Source organism: Lynx canadensis, chromosome F2, assembly GCF_007474595.2.
Source record: "Lynx canadensis isolate LIC74 chromosome F2, mLynCan4.pri.v2, whole genome shotgun sequence".
NCBI classification, from domain to species: domain Eukaryota; kingdom Metazoa; phylum Chordata; class Mammalia; order Carnivora; family Felidae; genus Lynx; species Lynx canadensis.
The window spans coordinates 61,750,942-61,772,713 of record NC_044320.2 but is presented as its reverse complement, the minus strand read 5'-3'; the positions used below and the strand labels follow the sequence as shown (position 1 = coordinate 61,772,713).

Genomic DNA, 21,772 nt, shown 5'->3' with positions numbered 1-21,772 from the left:
ATCTAGGAGAGGAAGGCTAAAATGGTGGAGTAGGAGGACCAAAGCTCGCCTCATCCCATGAATACAATGTAGATAACAGAAAAGGGACCTGAAGACTTGCAGAACAAACTCTACAACTAAAGGTAGAGAAAAGGTCATATCCAAGAAGGTAGGAAGGGCGGAGGTGCAATGGGAGGTTAAAATGGACTGCTGGACTGTCTGCAGGAGGGAGGGACCTGAGGGTGCAGAGAAGGGAGAGAAAGGGGCTATCACAATGGGTATCCCTGCATGGAGAACACGAATCCCCACAACATTTGGCTTTGGAAACTAGATAAGCTGGCATTTCATGAGTTCTTATAATCAGCAGGGCTTAAAGCCTGGAATTTTAAAAATCAGCATGTTTGGTTCTGCGAGAGCAACAGGAAACTGAGTCCCTGTCCTTGAGAGACAGCACAACAAACAGCCCGCAGAGATACAGCATAGAAGTAGCAGTTTGAAAAATGCCTGGGGCATACAGGAGGGAGATTTATTTACTAATCTCAGTGCATGTCCTGGAGGGACAGAGATCACTGGGAGACTCCTCCAGGAACAAAGGAGCTGGCAAGCACCAAGTCTCTCCCCCACCCCCAGCATAAACACATGGCCATCTGCTGGGAACAGCACAGCACTAACATTCACTATCTGACTTGCTTACACCACCCTTGCTTCCCCCACCCCCTGCCTCTGGCCCTGAGGATCCACCCCCTCCAGCCAGGTTTGTCACAGTCCCAGCACTGCAGACCCCCTCCCATAGAAGACTGGCACAAACCTTGCAAATACTTCTCTCCTGACCCACGCATTTTTCAGGGCCTTGGTCCTGGTGATGGTGGGTCCCTCTTGGGGAGGACCAGCACACGCTTTGTTAAAACTGCGTGCCCTGAGCAAGCATGCTTAGCAAATGGGCCAGGGCTGATCATCTCCACAGCGCCAGCACATCCCCTCTCAGAGCACAAAACTTGTGGGAGCTACACCCCCATCCCTCAGCACAATTCAAATTTGCCCTGTCTAATACACTCTTGACTGGAGCCCATTCAAACTGGGGCCACAGGCCTGGCAGTGTGCAAGCAGCCCCAACAGGGACCAGAGCCACTCCAAAGTGACTTCTGCTCTGGGGAGAGGGAAAGATAAACACACACGCCAGTCACACTGCTGTCCCAACAGTGGACTTGGGACAGACAATTGGTCTGATTGAAGGCCCCGCCCACCAATGAAAACTTCTCAGGGGACAAAACAAGAAAAGCACCCTGCAGTTGGTGCTACTCTATCTCTGGCAAATGCCTGGTCTGACTAAACTCAAGCCCAAGAAGCCCCAGACTGGTCCACTAACACAACAGGGACCAAACCCTGTCCACAACAGGCAAAGAGAGCCACTGAAGACAGCTAGACTGATGGAAAAAGCAGCTCAGCCACAATAGAAGGATACACACAACACACATAGGAGCCATTCTTGAAGTGCCAGGTTCCAGTAAATAGGGGACACAGCACCACAGGGCACTACAGGACCTCTTTTTCATAAGGCCACTCATTTCAAGAGCAAGAGAAATAATTGACTTTCCTAATATATAGGAACAGACACAGAAAGTTAGACAAAATGAGGATGCAGAGGAATATGTTCCAAATGAAAGAATAAGGAAAAAACACAGCAAGAGATCTAAATGAAACAGAGATAAGTGATAGGTCTGATAGAGAAATTAAAGTAATGATCATAAAGACACTCACGGGACTTGAGAAAAGAGTGGAGGACTTCAGTGAGATCCTTAACAAAGAGATAAAAAGGAACCAATCAGAGATGAAGAACACAAATGAAATTTAAAATACACTAGATGGAATAAATAGCAGAATAGAGGAATCAGAAGAACAAATCAGTGACCTGGAGGAGAGAATAATGGAAAGTAATCAAGCTGAGCAGATGAGAGAAAACAAATTATACAAAATGAAAATAGACTTAGGGAATTCAGTGACACCATCAAGTGTAATAATATTTCCATTATAGAGATCCCAAGAAGAGACAGAGATAGAAAAGGGGGCAGATAAATTTATTTGAAGAAATAATAGCTGAAAAGTTTCCAAATTTGAAGAAATAAACAGAAATCCAGATACAGGAGGCATAGAGATTCCCCAACAAAATCAACCAAAGGAGGTCAATACCAAGACAATAATTAAAATGGCAAAAAGTAGTGAAAAAGAGAGAATTTTATTTTGATTTAAATTTTTTTAAATATTTATTTATTTTGAGAGAGAGAGCACAAGCGTGGGAGGGACACAAAGAAAGGGAGACACAGAATCCGAGGCAGGCTCCAGGCTCCGAGCTGTGAGAACACAGCCCACTGCAGGGCTCAAATACACTGTGAAATCATAAAGTGAGCCAAAGTTGGACACTTTACGACTGAGCCATTCAGATGCCCCAAAATATATAGAGAGAAATTTAAACGAAGCAAGAGAAAAGAAGACATACGAGGGAAATCCCATAAAGCTATCAATTGATTTTGCAGCACACACTTTGCAGACCAGAAGGCAGTGGCATGATATATTCAAAGTGCTGAAAGGAAAAAGTCTGCAGCCAAGAATACTCTATCTAGCAAGACTATCATTCAAAATGGAAGGAGAGATAAAAACTTTTTTGGACAAACAAAAGTTAAGAGAATTTGTTACTATTAAAGCAGCCCACAAGAAATGTTAAAGGGGACTCTTTCAGTGGAAAGAAAAGACCATAAGTAAAAGTAAGAAAAGTAGGAAGCACAAAAGCAGTAAAAAATAAGTATATTTATAAAAATCATTCATGATAGTCACAAAATAAAAGGATGTAAAGTATAACACTGTATACCTAAAACATGGAGAGGAGAGGAGAAAAGAATGGGTTAAGTTCCAAAGTTAAGTGACCATCCACCTAACATAGATGGCTATGTGCAGAACATGTTATATACAAACCAAACGGTGACCATAAATCAAAAACAAGCAATAGGTATGGAAAAAAATAAAGAGAAAGGAATCCAAGTATATCACTAAAGAAAGCCAACTTGTGAGAGAAGAGAGCAAGGGAATAAAGGAACAGAGAAGAACTACAAAAACAAACATAAACAAGTAACAAAAAGGCAACAAGTATATTCTTATCAATATACTTTAGATGCAAATGGACCAAAAACTCCAATTAAAAGACAGAATGGATAAAAAAATAAGACCCATGCATATGCTGCCTGCAAGAGACTCATTTCAGACTAAAGACACATGCAGTCTAAGTGAGGGGATGGAGAAATATCTATCATGCAAATAAATTTGAAAAGAAAGCCAGGGTAGAAAATCTTATTTGGACAAAATAGACTTTAAACAAAGACTATAACAAAAGACAAAAGATGCTATATAATCCTCAAGAGGACAATTTAACAAGAAGAAATAATAATTGTAAATGTTTATGCACCCAACATGAAGCACCCAAATACATAAAACAATTAATAACAAATATAAAGGAACTAATTGATAGTAATATAATAATAGTAAGGGACTTTAACATCCCACTTATATCTGTGGACAGGTCATCTGAACAGAAAATCAACAAGGAAATGGTATGTTTTTTTTTTTTTTAAGTTTATGTATTTTTGAGACAGAGAGAGACAGAGAATGATTGGGGAAGGGCAGACAGAGAGGGAAACACAGAATCCAAAGCAGGCTCCAGGTTCTGAGCTGTCGGCATAGAGCCCGACGTGGGGCTTGAACTCATGAACCATGAGATCATGACCTGAGTGGAAGCTACTGAGCCACCCAGGTGCCCCAGGAAATGGTGGTTTTGAATGACATATTGGACCAGATGGACAGATATATTCAGAATACTCCATCCTAAAGTAGCAGAAAACACATTCTTTTCAAGTGCACCTGGAAGAATCTCCAGAATTGATCACATATTAGGCCACAAGGCAAGTCTCAACAGATTCAAAAAGATTGAAGTCATTCCATGCATCTTTTCTGATTATAACACTATGGAGCTAGAAATCAACCACAAGAAAAAATCTGGAAAGAGTACAAATATATGGAGGTTAAATAACATGGTATTAAACAATGAATGGGTCAACCAAGAAATCAAAGAAGAAATCAAATATTAATGGAGAAAAATGAAAATGAAAATACAATGTCCAAAATCATTGGAGTGTAGCAAAATCTGTTCTAAGAGGGAAATTTATAGCAATACAGGCTTACCTCAAGAAGCAAGAAAAATCCTAAATAAACAACTTAACCTTACACCTAAAGGAGCAAGAACAAGAACAAACAAAACCCAAAAAAAGAGGAAGGAAGGAAATAATAAAGATTAGAACAGAAATAAATATATAGTAAAAAACAAAAGATTAATGAAACCAGGAGCCGGTCCTCGGAAAAGAGCAACAACATTGATAAACTTCTAGCTACACTCATTAAAAAAAAAAAAAAAAAAAAAAATTAGAGACAATAATCAAATAAACAAAATTAGAAATGAAATAGGAGAAATAACAACTGAGACTGAAGAAATACAAAGGATGGATTGTAATTGTGAGAGAATACTATAAAAATTTATATATAAATTATACACCTAAATAAATAGGATAAATTCCTAGAAACATATAACTTATCAAAACTGAAATAGAAAGAAAGAGAAAATTTAAATAGACCAATTATTAGAAATGAAATTGAGTCAGTAATCAAAAAACTCCCAACTAACAAAAGTCCAGAAACAGACAGTTTCATGGGTGAATTCTAACAAACATTTAAAGAAAAGTTAATACTTACTCTTCTCAAACTTTTCCAAAAAATAAAAGAGAAAGAAAAACTTCCACATTCATTCTATGAGGCCAGAATTACCCTGATACCAAAACCAAATAAAAATAGTGCCAAAAAAGAAAACTACAAAGCAATATCTTTGATAAACATAGATGCCAAAATCCTCAACAAAATATTGCAAACTGAATCCAACAATACATTAAATAAGTCATTCACTACAATCAATTTGGATTTATTCCTAGGATGCAAAGGTGATTCAATATTCACAAATCTATCAATGTGATACATCACATTAATAAAAGAAAGGGTAAAACCTATACGTTCATTTCAATAGATGCAGAAAAAAACTTTTGACAAAGTACAACATCCATTCATGGTAAAAACCCTCAACAAAGTAGGTTTAGAGGGAAGATACACCAACATAATAAAAGCCTTATATGAACAACCCACAGTTAATGTAGTCAATGGAGAAAAACTGAGAGTTTTCCCTCTAATGTCAGGAATAAGACAAAAATGTCCACTGTTACCACTTTTATTCAACATAATCCTGGAAATCCTAGCCACAGCACTCAGACAACAAAAAGAAATAAAACACATCCAAGTTGGTAAGGTAGAATAAAATTGTCACTATTTGCAGATAACATACATATAGAAAACCCAAAAGATTTCATCAAAAAACTGCTAGAACTGATAAATGAATTCAGTAAAGTCGTAGGATACAAAAACAATCTACAGAAATATGTTGCATTTCTATACACTAATAATGAAGCAGAAAGACAAATCAAGAAAACAATCTCATTTACAACTGCACCAAAAATAATAAAATACCAGGGTGCTTGGGTGGCTTAGTCCGTTAAGCATCTGGCTTAAGTTCAGTTCATGATCTCATGGTTCATGAGTTCGAGCCCCACGTAGGGCTCTATACTGACAGCTCAGAGCCTGGAGCCTGCTTCAGATTCTGTGTTTACCTGTCTCTCCTTCCTGCCCCTCCCCTTCCTGTGCTCTGTCTTTCTGTGTCTCCCCAAATAAATAAATGTTAAAAAATTATATATATATATATATTATATATATATATATATATATGTTACCTAAGAATAAACTTAACCAAGGAGGTGAAAGACCTGTACTCTGAAAACTATAAAACATTGATGAATGAAATTGAAGAGGACACAAACAAATGGAAATATATTCCATGCTCATGGATTAGAAGCACAAATATTTTTAGAATGTCCATACTATCCAAAGCAAACTACAGAATAAATGCAATCCCTAGCAAAACACCAACAGCATTTTTCACAGAGCTAGAATAAACACTCCTAAAATATGTAAAAAAATTTATTAATATATTATATAATAAAAAGATAAAACCACAAAGACCCTGAATAGCCAAAGCAATTTTGAAAAAGAGAAAACCAGAGGTCTTGCAGTTCCAGACTTCAAGTTATGCTACACTGCTCTAGTAATCAAAACAGTATAGTACTGGCACGGAAATAGACACATAGATCAATGGAACAGAATAGAAAACCCAGAAATAAATTCACAATTATATGGTCAATTACTCTTTGACAAAGGAGGTAAGAATATTTAATGGGACAAAGTCTCTTCAACAAATGGTGCTGGGTAAATTGGACAGCAACGTGCAAAAGAATGAAACTGGACCACGTTGATACACCACACACAAAAATAAACTAACAATGGACTAAGGATCTAAATGTGAGACTTGAAACCATAAAAATCCTAGAAGACAACACCAGCGGTAGATTCTCTGACATCAGCCTCAACAACATCATTTTAGTTCTTTCTTCAGAGGCAAGGAAAACAAAAGCCAAAATAAACCATTGGGACTTCATTAAAATAAAAAGCTTCTGCACAGAAAATAAAACAATAATAAAAAAAACCCTGAAAGACAACCTACTAAATGGGAGAAGATATTTGCAAAATGATATATCCAATGAAGGGTTAGTATCCAAAATATAAAGAACTTACAAATGAACACACACCACACACACACACACACACACACACACAATAATCCAATTACAAATGGGCACAAGACATGAACAGACATTTCTCCAAAGAAGACATACAGATGGCCAACAGACACATGAAAAGATGTTCAGCATCACTCATAATCAAAGAAATGCAATTCCAAACCACAATGAGTTATCTCCTCACACTTATCAGGACGGATAAAATGAAAAACTCAAGAAACAAGCGTTGGCGAGGATGTGGAGAAAAAGGAAACTTCATGCACTGTTAGTGAAAATGCAAACTCTTGCAGCCACTGTGAAAGACAGTGTCGAGGTTCCTCAAAAATTAAAAATAGAACTACCATATGATTGAGTAACTCCACTTCTATGTATTTACTGAAAGACTATGAAAATGCTAATTCAAAGGGATATATGCACCCCTATGTTTATTGAAGCATTACTCACCGTTGTCAAATTATGGCAACAGCCCAAGTGTCCATCCATAGATGAATGGCTAAAGATGTGGTGTATACATACAACAGAATATTATTTGGCCCTAAGAAAGAATGAAATCTTGCCAGTTGCAGCAACATAGATGGATCTAGAGTATAATGATAAGCAAAATAAGCCAGTCAGAGAAAGACAAATACCATATGATTTCACTCACATGTGGAATTTAAGAAACAAGACAAATGAACAAAGGGGAAAAGAGACAAACCAAAAACAAAAAACAAAAAACAGACTCTTAACCATAGAGAACAAACAGATGGTTACCAGAGGGGAGGTTGGTGGGGGATGGGTGAAATAGGTGATGAATATTGAGGAGTGCACTTGTGATGAGTGCCGGGTGATCTATGGAACTGTTGAATCACTGTGTTGCACACCTGAAACTAACATAACACTGTATGTTAACTACACTAGAAGTTAAAAAAAAAAAAAAAGCAACCTACCAAATGGGAAGAAATATTTGCAAATCATATATCTGATAAGGGTCCATATCCAAAATATATGAAGAACTCATACAACTCAATAGCAACAAACAAAAAATCTGTTAGAAAATGAGCATATTTGAATAGGAATTTTTCCAAATAAGACAAACTGATGGCCATCGTGTATGTGAAAAGATACTCAACATCACTAATCATCAGGGAAATGCAAATCAAAGCCACAATGAGTTAGTTTATCACCTCACACCTGTTAGAATGCCTATTGTCAAAAATAAAAAAACAAAACAACAAGAATAAGTGTTAGTAAAAGATAGAAAAGAAACCTCTCGCACACGGTTGTGGGAATGTAAACTGGTGCAGCCTCTATGGAAAACAGTATGGAGATTTCTTAAAAAAATTAAAAATAGAACCATCATATAATACAGCAATTCCATTTCTGGGTATATGTAGAACTAAAAGGAAAGCCCTAATTCTGCCTACCATTTATTCACTTCCTAGGCTATTCTCAGTTGAATGACCAGGTTTTATTTTTTATTTTCAGTTGTTTGGCATTATTGTTGAAAACACATCATGCCTTTTCATCTTGTTTTGCTGTCCCATTATTGTTTTGTGTTACTCCCTTCCTTAATGTGGTTTGGCATAAAAGGAGAATCACATAGTAGAACATAGGCATAGGTCCTATAACTTGTGCGCTCAAGGCAGCCTCACAGAGCGGAGAGTTTGTGATTTAGCATTCTGACATCCACTTGGCAAACACTGATGTGAATCATCGGTAAACCAATGATATGAAAAAAGAAAGAAAGAAATCCAATCTCAACTTTCCTTTTCCCCTAAATTCTATACCCTCATTGCATCACTCCAAATCTCTAACCTGCCCCACCCAACCCACCCTCCTTATCTCTCTCAGATATTTTTCCCTTTTAGGTATTTACAAACCCAGAAATGTGAGTGATCAACTCCATTTTACATCTTCAATCTATTTCACACCTCCAGCCAATCCAAGGGGATTTTTCTTGGACTTGATCTTCCTTTAAAGATCGAGGGGAAAGAATTGCAGATCTGAGTCCCAATGGGAGATTCCCTGGAGGAAGGGGGATTGACTGGGTTCTTTTCTTTTTTTTTTTTTATATACTCACCTAGGAAAAATGAAAATGGCAGTATATCCTTTACCTATTATTGCCACCCCTTTCTTCTTAGGAAGAAGTAGCCCAATTTTTGTGTCAAAGGAATAGTTATATTTCTAGGGTGAGTTGCAAGTAGAGTTCTTGTAACATCCATCCTCCTCTTTAAGAACTAGGCTAGTTGGAGGCCATGGAGAGAAAATCAGCGTGTTTGGTCTAGATAGGGGAGGTGGGAAGGGCCAGACCCATCGGTATTTTAGAGGTAATGCAGGGGGCGGGGGTGCTCAGAGGAAGCCCGCCTGAGAAGCTGAACACTACCCACATTGGCTAGTACATCAATAGTCCACAACAGCACTTTCTTTAAAAGACTGAGGGACAGGGACTCTTTCCTCAAGACAATATCTCCATCTGTCAGAAAATTATGATCGTATACAATTCTGTTACAAGAGACTTCACTACGGTCTGCTGAAAAATTGTTGTGATAAATATGTGTATCTATGATGCCACCAACGAGTATGGTGCCCCCTTGGTCATGCTACCCAAACTGCACAACTGTCTACCCTTGGAAGATTGTAACGAGAGCCTCTGTGCTGTGCCGTTATCAGTGGGTAGCACCTTGATGGCAGAATTAGGAGCATAACTAGTGTGAAAGGACGTCACGCAGCGCAGAAGCGGATTTTAAAATGGTAACAACAAAAACCAAAGAAGAGGCCCTCCTCTAAAGTTCTAGAGAAAACCTCAGGATATGTGTGCAGGACACTGAGGAGAAGTTTTCTCTGATAGCAAGATAAGAAGGTTCAACTGAGAAAAGGAATTGGTGGCCTGCCTGTGTTTTGCTTCTAAAAGAATAGGGGAGACACTATCAACCTCCTAATCCTAACAAAGTTTTCAGCCCATACCCCAGGAATGTACAATACAACTGGCTGCCATTATTCCATCAGTTGGTGCTAGAATACTGTCTATAGAGGGAGAGGCTAGTGTCATGGGGTGGTCTTTAGAATCAGATTCCTAGTTCGAGTAATGGCTCCACTACTCACCACAGGGAGCTTAACTATCTGCGCCTCAGTTTATTCATCTACAAAATGAGGATAATGCTATAATCTACTGTATGGGGGTGGTCTGAGGATAAGATGAGGTTTTCAGGAAGTATATGCAATACCTAGAACATGGCCTGACGCACAGTATTGTTGACTCTTACTCTTTTTTTCCCTGACTACCTCAAGTCCAAGCACTTCCATGTACAACGGAAGACTGAAGCTCCCAGCAAAATATAAGGTATAAAGTTAGGGGTGTGGGTGGATGGGGTGGGAGACATGGGGATGGAGGTGGGGGGAGTGGTTAGTGCCTCCTGCCAGGTGTAGTCCCCACAGTACAGTGCAGAAGGCAAAGGCAGAAAGAGAAAATGGTACTGTAGGTGCTATCAATTGAAATATTTCCAATATTTGGTCCATTGCTTCAGAAAATGAGAGTGAGGAGCAATTGATTCTACCCAGAAGAGCGTAACTATCCTTCACACATGCCCAAGAGCAAATAAGCATCGTGAAAGCTGGACATTTTATCCCGCCCTCTGATGGAAAGTTTAGAAGGGCATTTTCGCGGGACCAAAATGAACAAGGGACAACACTGGGAAAAAATAAGTATCTAGTCTTTCGCAAAGATGACATCTCATTTTAGAATCACTGGAGAGGTGGCATAGCAAGGACTTATTGAAGCACTTCCTAAGCAGCAGATGTCGTGCTAAAGCCTTCATGGGAATTATTGCACCGAATTTTCACAACAACCTTCGAGGTTGATATCCTTGCTGTCCAATGTCACACGGTAATACGTAAGTGGAGAAGCTGATTTAAGATTTACTAGCAGAAAATGAAAAGGGCATATCGTTTTTTATTTCCACACCAGTCAAGTCTTTACGTCTTTTAACCTGTTTCTTATAAATGAGGCTTAAAGGTTTCGTTACTACTGTAGTTCTTGTAAAATGTGACTTTTCTCTTAGCTTTTTATTTCCAACCAAGCTGTACCTCTACCAAAAAATTTTCCCAATCCCTGTCTTATTTTTGCATTTTCTGGCTTTTTCCCTACTTCAAATTTCTTATGAAGCTTGGAGCATAGTTTTTTGGGCTATGAGCCAAAAAAAATATGAGCAATTTCTTTCTTTTCCTTCTTCAAACATCTCTGGAAACTGGTGAGGGTTAGTTTAAAAATTTCCTCTCCTAATTATGTTCAAATTTCTGTATTTCGCTATTTTGCCTGTATAACCTCATTAGGAAAGGGGGCTTGAAAATTGATAGTCAAAATCAGTTTTTTCTTACATAATTAAGATAAAAATGAAGTTTACAATGCAGATATCTTTATAGCGTGTTGTTTTTATTAATAAATCTTTCCATTCCATAGGACCTGCCTAAAATTCCAAAGGAGTAATTTCCTCTAAACATATTTAAAAACTAATGTTCCATCTTCTGTCCAAGTGATCCATACAGAATCCCGTATTCAAATATTAGTTTTATAACAGTAGAGCCAGCACTGTTCAGGTTTCTAACCTTGGGATCCTATTTTGTTCCTTCTATCATTACATGCAATCATTATAAAATCCTGCTATCTCTTCATTCCTATCTCTTGGTTTTACATTTCATGCCCACTACCACAGCCGTTATTACTGCCCATGCTTCAATCACTGCGGACCCCCTGTGACCACACACACACACACACACACACACACACACACACACACACGCAGTCTCTCGGCCAGTCTTCCTGCTTCTACTCTCGGCCTCCATTTCTTGTTCATACAGCCCCAGGCTTGGTCACCCTTGATACATCAAGACCTGGCATTCCACAAATGAATTGATATTCAGCTATAGGAGAGAGGCATTCTTTTTAAAATTAAAGTAAACAGTTTAGGGGTGCCCAGGTGGCTCAGTCGGTTAAGTGTCAGACTTTGGCTCTGGTCATGATCTCATGGTTTCTGAGTTTGAGCCCTGCATCGGTCTCTGTGCTGACAGCTCAGAGCCTGGAGCCTGCTTCGGATTCTGTGTTTCCTGCTCTCTCTGCCTCTCCCCCACTCGTACTCTGTCTCTGTCTCTCTCTGTTTCTCTCTTAAAAATAAACATTAAATTTTTTTTTTAAAGTGGACAGTTTATGTATCTGTTGTATTTATTAGATATCAGTAGAGCTGACACTGTGAGTGGCTGGTTGGCTTTCAAGTTTTATACAAAATCTGCAGTGAGGGGCTAGGAGGTTCTCCATGAACAGGCTGGGAGAGCTAGAGGGGAATGAGGTATGAGGCCAGGTTCTCGTTCCTTTACTGGCCGTTCTAGTCTCTCTTCTCCTTTCTTCTCTGCCTTTCTCTTCTACTTACGCTCCTCTCCTGCTTTCCTCTTCAGCTTCTCTTTCTCCTTCTTTTATTCTTTTTTCCTTCTTTCCTTTCCCTTTTTCTCTTTTTCCTTCCTTCAAACCACAATGGGAGTTCACTCCTCCTGGGGGCTCTGCAGATTGTGCAAGTGTCCAGCACCACGGGCTACGTCTGTGTGAATGGGACTCATTGGAGTTGAGTAGTACCCAACCTGAACAGCCTTATGCTGGTCTGCAAATAAACTTTAACCGGCTGGATTGTTTATATTGATACATCGTGGATAACGTCAACATGGGACTGAAGATGTTAGGAAAATGAAAACATTTCTCATTCCTGAAGTACACCATCATCTATTTATTTATATTTATCAACCACCAACAGGGTGCAAGGCCTCATGTTATGGGGCTGGGGATACAATAGTGAGCCAAACAAAAATTCCTGACACATGACACTGAATGAATGAATGAATGAATGAATGAATCAGACTGTAACAAGTATCATGGAAAAAAGTCAGATGTGGAGGTGGGGTAGAGAGTATGTATATTCTTGTGTTGGTGGAGAGGGATTCAATTTAAATGGGACAGAGATGGCCTCACTGAGAAAATGATAGCGGAGCATTACCTGAGAACGGAGAAGGGACACAGATCTCTGGGAGAAGAGCACCCTGAGCAGAGGAACAAGTTAAAGTCCCCAGGCAAGAGTAAGCCTGATGGTGGAGTGGTGGTCCCTAAGTGGGACTGCAAAAGCGACCTCAAAAGGCATGTGATCTCCTTGTTCTTAAGATACTGATCCACGAGGTGGTGATATTCTTGCTAGCAACTTCCGTCTATTCTGGCTTTTGCTACTGCTTTCTTTGGGCCAGCCCTGGGGCTTTGCTAGCTGTTTTAGTGGTAAATAAAAGTTTTTGGCCAAGTTGCCAAGGGGATAATGGGTAACGTTGAACCTAGTGCCTCAAAATGCTTTGCCGCTCAAGTAGGTCAGCAGCGGTCTTACTCATTTAATTCAGTTATTCAAATGGTGAATCCAATGGCAAATATTTATCGGGTTGCTACTGTGTGCCAGGAAAAGTGCTAGGTTTCAGGGATAGAGTGGTGCATGAAATAAAACCACTGCTTTTCTTGGGGGTCTGACAATAAAATCATGGTGATGAGGAGAACAATAATAACGGATTCCTAATAGCACTAGGATGAAAATAAACAGGGTTTGTTGATAATATAAAATGAGGGGAGCCTAGTGAAGGGAGTAAAGAGAAGATGGTCGGAGAATGCTTCTCTTTAATTAAGCCTTCTTGCTTAAGCCGTTGAAGCCATTAAGTCATCTGCATGAAGGCATTTAAGTCACATCCTCAAAAGTGAGAGGGGGTTCCTGCCCTGTGAAGAGGGGAGTGGAGAACCTTTCAGGCACAGGGTCCCGGGGCAGGACTGAGCAGGGCATGCCCATGTGATGGGAATGGACAGAGGGCGTCAGCAACCAGAGCTTGCTAATCAAGGGGGGAGAGCTGATGAGATGAGGTTGGAAAGCTTGACCGGGGCCGGCCCTGGAATGCACAAAACTTGTGGGGCAGGGAAAGGGGCTTGGGTTTTGTTCCCCATTTAACTGGCAGCCATTGAAGACTTCTGAGCAGGGAGGAACACCATCACGTCTACCTGTCTCAAGATTACTGTCAGTGCTGTCTGAGGGTGGGCTGGTGAGGAGCACCAGTTGGAATGGGTTAGGAGGTTGGGTGGTTATCTGGTGAGAGGTGCTGGAGGAGTGGAAAGGGGGAAAGGGGGCGTGCTTCAGACATACGAGGGCAGAGCGGAAAGGACCTGCTGATGGATTGAACACAGAGCCAGTGAGGCAAAGGGAAGAGGCAAAGGTCACTCCCCAGGTTTCTGAAGAGTACTGTCCATTACTAAAAGGGGTAATATTTGGAGCGAAGGGGACAGGTTTGGGAGTTCCCTGGGGATTTGTCCCCATAGATCCCAACCACAAAATATAAGCTTTATTCAGGACTTTGGGTAACACTTCTGCTGTAGAGAGGGGGAACCATTCATATACCTCTGTGAATTGGCTTGTGGGGGCTGGGTCCTCAAGGCCACCCACATACATCTGTCCAGGCAGGACCTGTCCCACAGGCCCAGGCCACCCGGCCGAATGGGCAGGAAGAGAGGATGCAGGTAAGTGGGCCCCGTCTCAAGCATGCAAAAGTGTGAGGTGTGGGGGAGAGGGTCTGCCTCTGGTTTTGAAGCAAAATAACCCACTTAGATTTACAAGGACCTCACAGTCAAGTTTCACCGCAATATTGGCTCCTCACTCAATATCGGGCTGCAGGGGAAGCCCCTCTTGCACGGAGAACTGAGAAGCAGGTATTCAGGGATTCCTCCAACAGAACTCATCGGTCCAAATCTAAAGAATGAACAAACTACTCATGGATGGCCAGTAGGATAGGACAGGCCACGATATTATGTACAAACTCCACTAACTGGCACTAATTTGTGAATGGTTAGGAAATGTCAACAGGGAATACCAGGCCTAAATATCTGTGGGTGGATGACGACACTTAATGAAGCAAACAGTCCCCTGATCACCATTATTATTATTGGATAGAGTGGCTTTTAGCGTTTGTTATTCACAATTGATGTTGGCAGTACATAAAGAAAAAATGTGCTGACTAGGAAATTTTTTTAATTCATTTACTCTGTTTTAATGGCTGCAACTCTCAAGGATGGCAAAAGTGCTTGGCTTCAATTACAGAATTATTTGTAAAGTATTAAATAAACATTTAACAAATTGATTATAATAAAGGAGATTAAGTGAACCTCTACATTGAATATATATTGCATACATATGTGTTAAATAACATGCATACACGTTAAATAACATGAACTACTCTTTTCTAGTATTTGGGATGCCAAGATCAAGTTAACTGTATTCTCTCTCAAGTGCTCCTCAGCCCTAAGCACGTTAAATAGAGCTTGAAATTAAAACTCTTGTTTTCCTATTTTAGGAACACATAAAGCTACTTTAAGTCAGGTAATGAGGCAAGCATAGTTATGTGGCAAAAATTGTTGCTTTCGTCAGTAAAATCATGACATTATTTAAAAATAATACTCAAATACTCAACGGTTCTGAATTTACCTCGTGGACTGAATTCTGCAAAGGACTTTTGGGAGATGTAAAAATAGGACTTAATGGAAATCTTGCAAGCATCTGATAGATACTTCCTGAATCCTAGGCTACCAAGATGGCCACTAGGCGGCGCTGGCTTCAGGGAGAATGAGAGACTGTAGGAGCCCTGGGTCCACCTGGGACGAGACAGGACCTAAGGAAAGGGCAACTCTTCAGTGGATCAGCTGGAGAGTGGGGTCAGAGAAGAGCCCCCAGAGAAGGCTGGTCTGTCCTATGAATAAATTTGTAGGCTGTTTTTTTAAACACTTTAATTTCTATTTAATTTCTATTTAATTTCTATTTAATTTTAATTACACAATGTAATTTCTATTTAGTTTTTAAATGGATATTTTATTCCGTAACTCAAAAGCACAAAAAAGTTAATAGTAGTAGCCTCCCAATTCTTGCTTTTCTTCCTTACTTCAGCCCCAAACTACATTTCCCAGAAGCCCCTTGGAGAAAAGTACCGCCACATACTTAAGGTCCAATCAGTGATCTGTGGCAGGAGTGTCGGGTAGGAATATGGGAGGCCTACTGCAAAGGGAAGGACTTTTCCACCCTTCCTTCCTCCTGTGTCCTGCCAGGGGGCCTGATGGCAGGACCTGGAAAATGGTCACCACCTAAGGGTGGAGTAGGGAGGCTTTCCTTTTATTGATGAAATTCTGGATGGCCCTAACCTAATGGAGCTATAGCCTCAGCCCTGGCATGCCTACCTCTGGACTTCTTTCATGTATAAGCCCTGGTTATTTTTATTTTTCTGTTAAATGCAGCCAAACCTAATTTGAATAGTGAAAAGCCTCCCTTTTACCAAGTTCCCAAACAACATAATTCTTTCCTTTTCAAAGATAATATACACAAGTGAGTGCATGTGTGTGTGTGTGTGTGCGTGCGTGTGCGTATGCGTGCGTGCACGTTCACATGCATATTTGTATCTTGGGAAGTAATTCATATGAATATCTGAAGAGCTTTCTCATTCTCGTTTGGGTTACAAAGATTTCAGTTGGGCTGATGAACTGTGAAGGATTGATGAACATTTAGATGGTTTCCAATCTTTAGCTGTTCGAATAATGCTGCAATAAATAACTCTGTAGCTGTTCCATTTAGGTCCTTGTTGTTTATTTGCAGGGTAAATTCATGAAACTCAAAGTTCTAGGGGGAAAGACATTGTGCCTCTATAATTTTGTTAGCTGCCTTTTGTAGATATTATTCCAATTCATCTTTTAGTAGCAATGTCTGAGAGTGCACTTTTCCTTGCAGCCCTCCTAACAGTGTTATCAAGGAAGTCTAAATTTATGTCCTTTCTGGAACTGCTCAGGAAAGAATGAAGGAAACAATGCGAGAATTGGGGAAAGAAGAAAGCACAGAGGCAGGAAGGATTAGGTTGAGATGCAAGGGTGAGGTTTACCTTTTTAAGTATCTGCATTGTATGGACAGGACATGCCATCAAGGGGTGATTGCAATAGGCAGACCCTTAGTTAATTCAATTCAACTTTTTCAATGGAGAAGTTGTAAGGATGAGCTTATAGAACTTAACCAGGGGGTTTAAAAGGCATGGTATGAATTGTGGTTTATGTGAAGTACCTACCAGCGCTTAGTCCTGTGACATGATTGAGTTGTATGTTTTTGTTGTCTAATCTCTTAAGGTGTGACAATTGCTTAGATCTGTGATTTGGAATTAAAGAGCAGCATTTCTCCACGAGTCTTAGAGGATATCAGGCAGTATTTCCTGCATGCGGTGGGCTCAGGGGGAGCCAGTGTTGCACCGAGGAAGGCCTCACCCACTTTGTTGTAGGACAAGTTAGTTCTGGGCCAAATCATGCAATTGAGGAGCTAACCCAGGAGCTATGGCCTGTCCCTGCATCTCCCCTGGCTCTCATTGCAAGGCCTTCCCCTGGGGCTTAGCATTCTGGTGCTTCTCTGGACAAGGCTGCAAGAGACCTCACAGCAAAGACAAAGAAAGAGCAGGCTCAATAATAATGTCCACCATATAAGCATCAGCACTAACTGTGGGCCAGGAACGGTTCTAAGTCCTTATTGTACATTAACATACTGACCCTCATCACGACCTTGGGAGTAGCACTAATTATCATCATCTCCATTTTATGGGGAACTATGGTACAAGGAGGTGAAGTCAAGATCACATATCTATAAGGTGTAGAGCTAGGATTTGAGTCTAAGCTGTGAGGACCCAGAGTCTGTGTGTTAACCCCTCACTATGGCTCCCATCACTAAGACTTTTCTTAGAGTCTTCTTTTGAAGCTCTCTGCCCAGATCCATTGTTGGTTCTTTTTGTTTTTAATTTTTTAAGTTTATTTATTTTGAGGGCGGGGGGCGAAGAGAGAGAGAAAGAGAGAGAGAGAGAGAGAGAGAGAGAGAGAGAGAGAGAGAGAATGCCAAGCAGGCTCTGCGTGGTCAGCAACTGACTGAGCCACCTAGGTGTCCCCACTGTTGGTTCTTAAAAGGCTCTGTGTAGGGACGCCTGGGTGTCTCAGTCAGTTAAGCATCCAACTCTTGGTTTTGGCTCAGGTCATGCTCTCACAGCCGGTGAGTTTGAGCTCCCCATGGGGCTCTGTGCTGGCAGAGCAGAGCCTGCTTGGGATTCTCTCTGTCCCTTTCTCTCTGCCCTTCTCCTTCTCATGCTCACTCTCTCTTTCAAAATAAATAAGTAAACTTAAAAAAATAAAAGGCTCTTTGTATCTGGCCTCTCTGGTATTGTCTGGTAACCACGCCCTTTTCACTCCAAAACCCAACAGCCTGAGGGGATGATTAACTAGCTTCTTCCAAGGAGCTCAGAAGAGGAAGACCCAGGAGAACAAACAAAATGCCTGTGCAAGGCAGAGGAAAGAGAAAAAAAAACAAGCCCAAGAATGGATGGAGGGAAGAATCAGCAACTAACTGAAAGAGGAAGGAAAACAGAGCAATAGAAAATGAAGGAACAAAGTGAACTTCAATGTAATTACAGTTTCAGTCCTGGAAATAAGGGGAATAGAGGGCACTGCGAGCCTGCAAAATGCGTACAAACTCAAGGAGCCACTCTCCACCACGGTGGGCAGGCCTATGTCCCCGCACCGTGACAGGGACAGTGTCTTAGCATCCACAATGCCAAGTGTGGGAGTGGGCACTGAATAACTCCTCACTAAAAGCATGTGGGAGGAAGAATAGACATTTATGATAAGAACCCAGAAAATCCAGAGGAAGGGAGGATTAGACGACACCTGAATCTGGCATCCAGGACTAGGAAACCAAAGCAAATCATTGAAGAGCAGAGGTTGAAGGTTCTACTTGGATTTCGAGACCCTATCAGGATGCTTTCGGAAACTGCAGGTTTCATCAGCTGCAACTCAAAAAGCCTTGAAGTTCAACACACACACAAAATATTTATCTCCACAGAGGAAGTCCTGAGGTATGCAGCCCTGTGGGTCAATAAATTTAGGACCTCGGCCAAAAGAACCCATCCTTTTCCTTCACAGCTCTACTATTCTGAGGCTGACAGGGAGCCCGCTGTAGCATTCTAGGAATCACATTCATAAAAAGAACATCCAGAGACACAAAAGGAAAAATCCTTGCCCGTGGCCTTTTAAGTAGTGTAGACATTTTCCTTAGAAACTCTCCCCAAACCCACTTTCCCTTATAGCTCATTGTCCACACTTGAGTCATGCACCACAGAGGAAGCAGGGACCCTTAGTCTCATCAGACCGCCTGGAAAGGAGGTGATTCCATCTTCCTGAGGACCAGCTCTGCACGGGAGAGGAGTAGGCACAAAAACAAAATCCACCCCTTTTTAGGAAGGAAGGACCAGGAAATGCAGCAGACTCTGGTATGGAGGTATACAATTCCCTTCAGGATATTTGTAAACAAATAGACACCGAATTTAAGTGTGTATTAAATTATCAACTCATTTAAGACCCAATTTAATAATTATAGGGGAGTAATCCAAGTTTGTTTGTGTCAAAATTTGCTAACTGCAGTACTTTTCCAGTTGCAAATGGATTTCTGACATTTCAAAGAGAATTTTCATAAGAGGGACATGTAGCAGCCCAAACTGGACTGATGGTATGTTCTAGGCGGGAAAGAATAATAAGGAAGATGGCAGAAGGTAGCCATCCTGCTCCTCTCAGAACTAGCAGACCCTGGTCTCCCTACAATCTCCCAGATTCTGGTCTCCCTACAAATGACTTTGAAGGATAGAAGGTGTGAAATACAGCTGCATTTACACCACTGTCATAAAGAGACCGATAAAGAAATGGAACCAACACATTCCACATGATAGAAATCTATCAGATTTCAGGGCTATATGCGGTTTGTAACATTCAAAAGAGAAAATCTTAGGTACTCTGTGGTTTTAGTATTACTAAAAAGTTACACAGGAAAAGTTATTAATTATATTATTGAACAAATATTTCTTCAATTTTTGTTAGCCATTGAAGATACTGTGGCAGAAAAGCTATAAATCAGACAGAGATGCAGCCCTCAAGAATTTAGTAACAGAAATAAAACATGAACCGAAACATATTCCCTTTTTGTTTACAGAATGCCTTTTCCATGTTTACTTATTTATTTTTGAGAGAGAGAGAAAGAGAAAGAGAGAGAGTGAGTGGGGAAGAGCAGAGAGAGAGGGAGAGAGAGTCCCGAGCAGGCCCCATGCCATCACCACAGAACCTGACGTGGGGCTTGAACCCGCAAAGTGTGAGATCATGACCTGAGCTGAAATCAAGAGTCAGACTGACCCACTAGGTACTCTACTATTCTCTGTATCCCTAACATCTAGGTTTTGGAGTACCAATCAGTTGTTCAAAGACTGCCAATTTATCAGATACGTATTTTATACCGATGTTATGACAATTCAGTAAATGAAATGGATAATAAGGAAGACAAATTAAAAATCCTAACTGAAAAGCAAGAACAGAAGCACTGGAAAAGCATGAGCAAGTCTAAAGGACACTGATGGCTCACTGCTAACAAAACCTCCCGTCTGGGACCCCTGCATAATCCCATGGTCTGTGCAGGTACCCAGGCTGGGACTCCTCCATAATCCCGTGGTCTATGCAGGTACACGGGCTGGGACTCCTGCATAATCCCGTGGTCTGTGCAGATACACGGGCTGGGACTCCTCCATAATCCCGTGGTCTATGCAGGTACCCGGGCTGGGACTCCTCCATAATCCCGTGGTCTATGCAGGTACACGGGCTGGGACTCCTGCATAATCCCGTGGTCTGTGCAGGTACACGGGCTGGGACTCCTGCATAATCCCATGGTCTATGCAGGTACCCGGGCTGGGACTCCTCCATAATCCCGTGGTCTATGCAGGTACACGGGCTGGGACTCCTGCATAATCCCGTGGTCTGTGCAGACACACGGGCTGGGACTCCTGCATAATCCCGTGGTCTATGCAGGTACCCGGGCTGGGACTCCTCCATAATCCCGTGGTCTATGCAGGTACCCGGGCTGGGACTCCTCCATAATCCCGTGGTCTATGCAGGTACCCGGGCTGGGACTCCTCCATAATCCCGTGGTCTATGCAGGTACCCGGGCTGGGACCCCTCCATAATCCCGTGGTCTATGCAGGTACCCAGGCTGGGACTCCTCCATAATCCCGTGGTCTGTGCAGGTACACGGGCTGGGACTCCTGCATAATCCCGTGGTCTATGCAGGTACCCGGGCTGGGACTCCTCCATAATCCTGTGGTCTATGCAGGTACACGGGCTGGGACTCCTGCATAATCCCGTGGCCTGTGCACGTACACGGGCTGGGACCCCTCCATAATCCCGTGGTCTATGCAGGTACACGGGCTGGGACTCCTGCATAATCCCATGGTCTGTGCAGGTACACGGGCCATGGCAGCTTTGCAGTGTAGGCAAGTCTGTGTGGCGACTCATCCAAGGTAGATGCTAATTTTAGTTCATGGCTCTCAAAACTGAGGAGCCCTTAAAGACTCAGCATGTAGTCCTCAGGCATACTAAAAAACACATTCTGTGTACCTATGGGTGCTTCACCTGCCACAGCTGAAGAAAAGACTTAGATTTTTACTATTATCAGGTGATAAAAACTCTCATAACACATGGATGCTGATCACACCTGGAGAATCAGTGATATATGAAATCTTATTCCTTATTGGATAAAGATTTGAAAAACTGGTAGGATTATCAGACAACATACCATCACTCTTAAATCCTATCATGCAGTCAAGTTATGGCCAGGGTTTGAAGAAGCGACAACTCAAAGTGTGTTTGTTTGAATGGGAATAAAGCCCTTATTTGACCATACACAGATGCCAATAGAAGCAGTCAGGTCACGAATTAAAAATTAAAAGCTCTGTGATTTTAGTGCTTATCTCTATAAATATCTGTGAGCTTGTTTCTTTCTGGGGCACCTATATTTTAGCTGAGTCATAGAGTCAAGGAGTTGCTTGGCCCTATCCAGGGACTTAAGAACCCCACTCATCTTTCCAACCCCTGACTAAGCCAAACAAAGTAA

General features: G+C 41.3%; 1 long non-coding RNA gene across 1 annotated transcript; it reads left to right on the top strand.

Annotated features, from left to right (window-relative positions):
* Positions 1 to 2,485: 2,485 nt before the first annotated feature.
* Positions 2,486 to 20,015, top strand: LOC115505917. Its single transcript, XR_003966179.1, has 3 exons — positions 2,486 to 2,570; positions 11,444 to 11,445; positions 20,003 to 20,015. It is a non-coding gene; the product is annotated as an uncharacterized LOC115505917 (long non-coding RNA).
* The last annotated feature ends 1,757 nt before the right edge of the window (positions 20,016 to 21,772 follow it).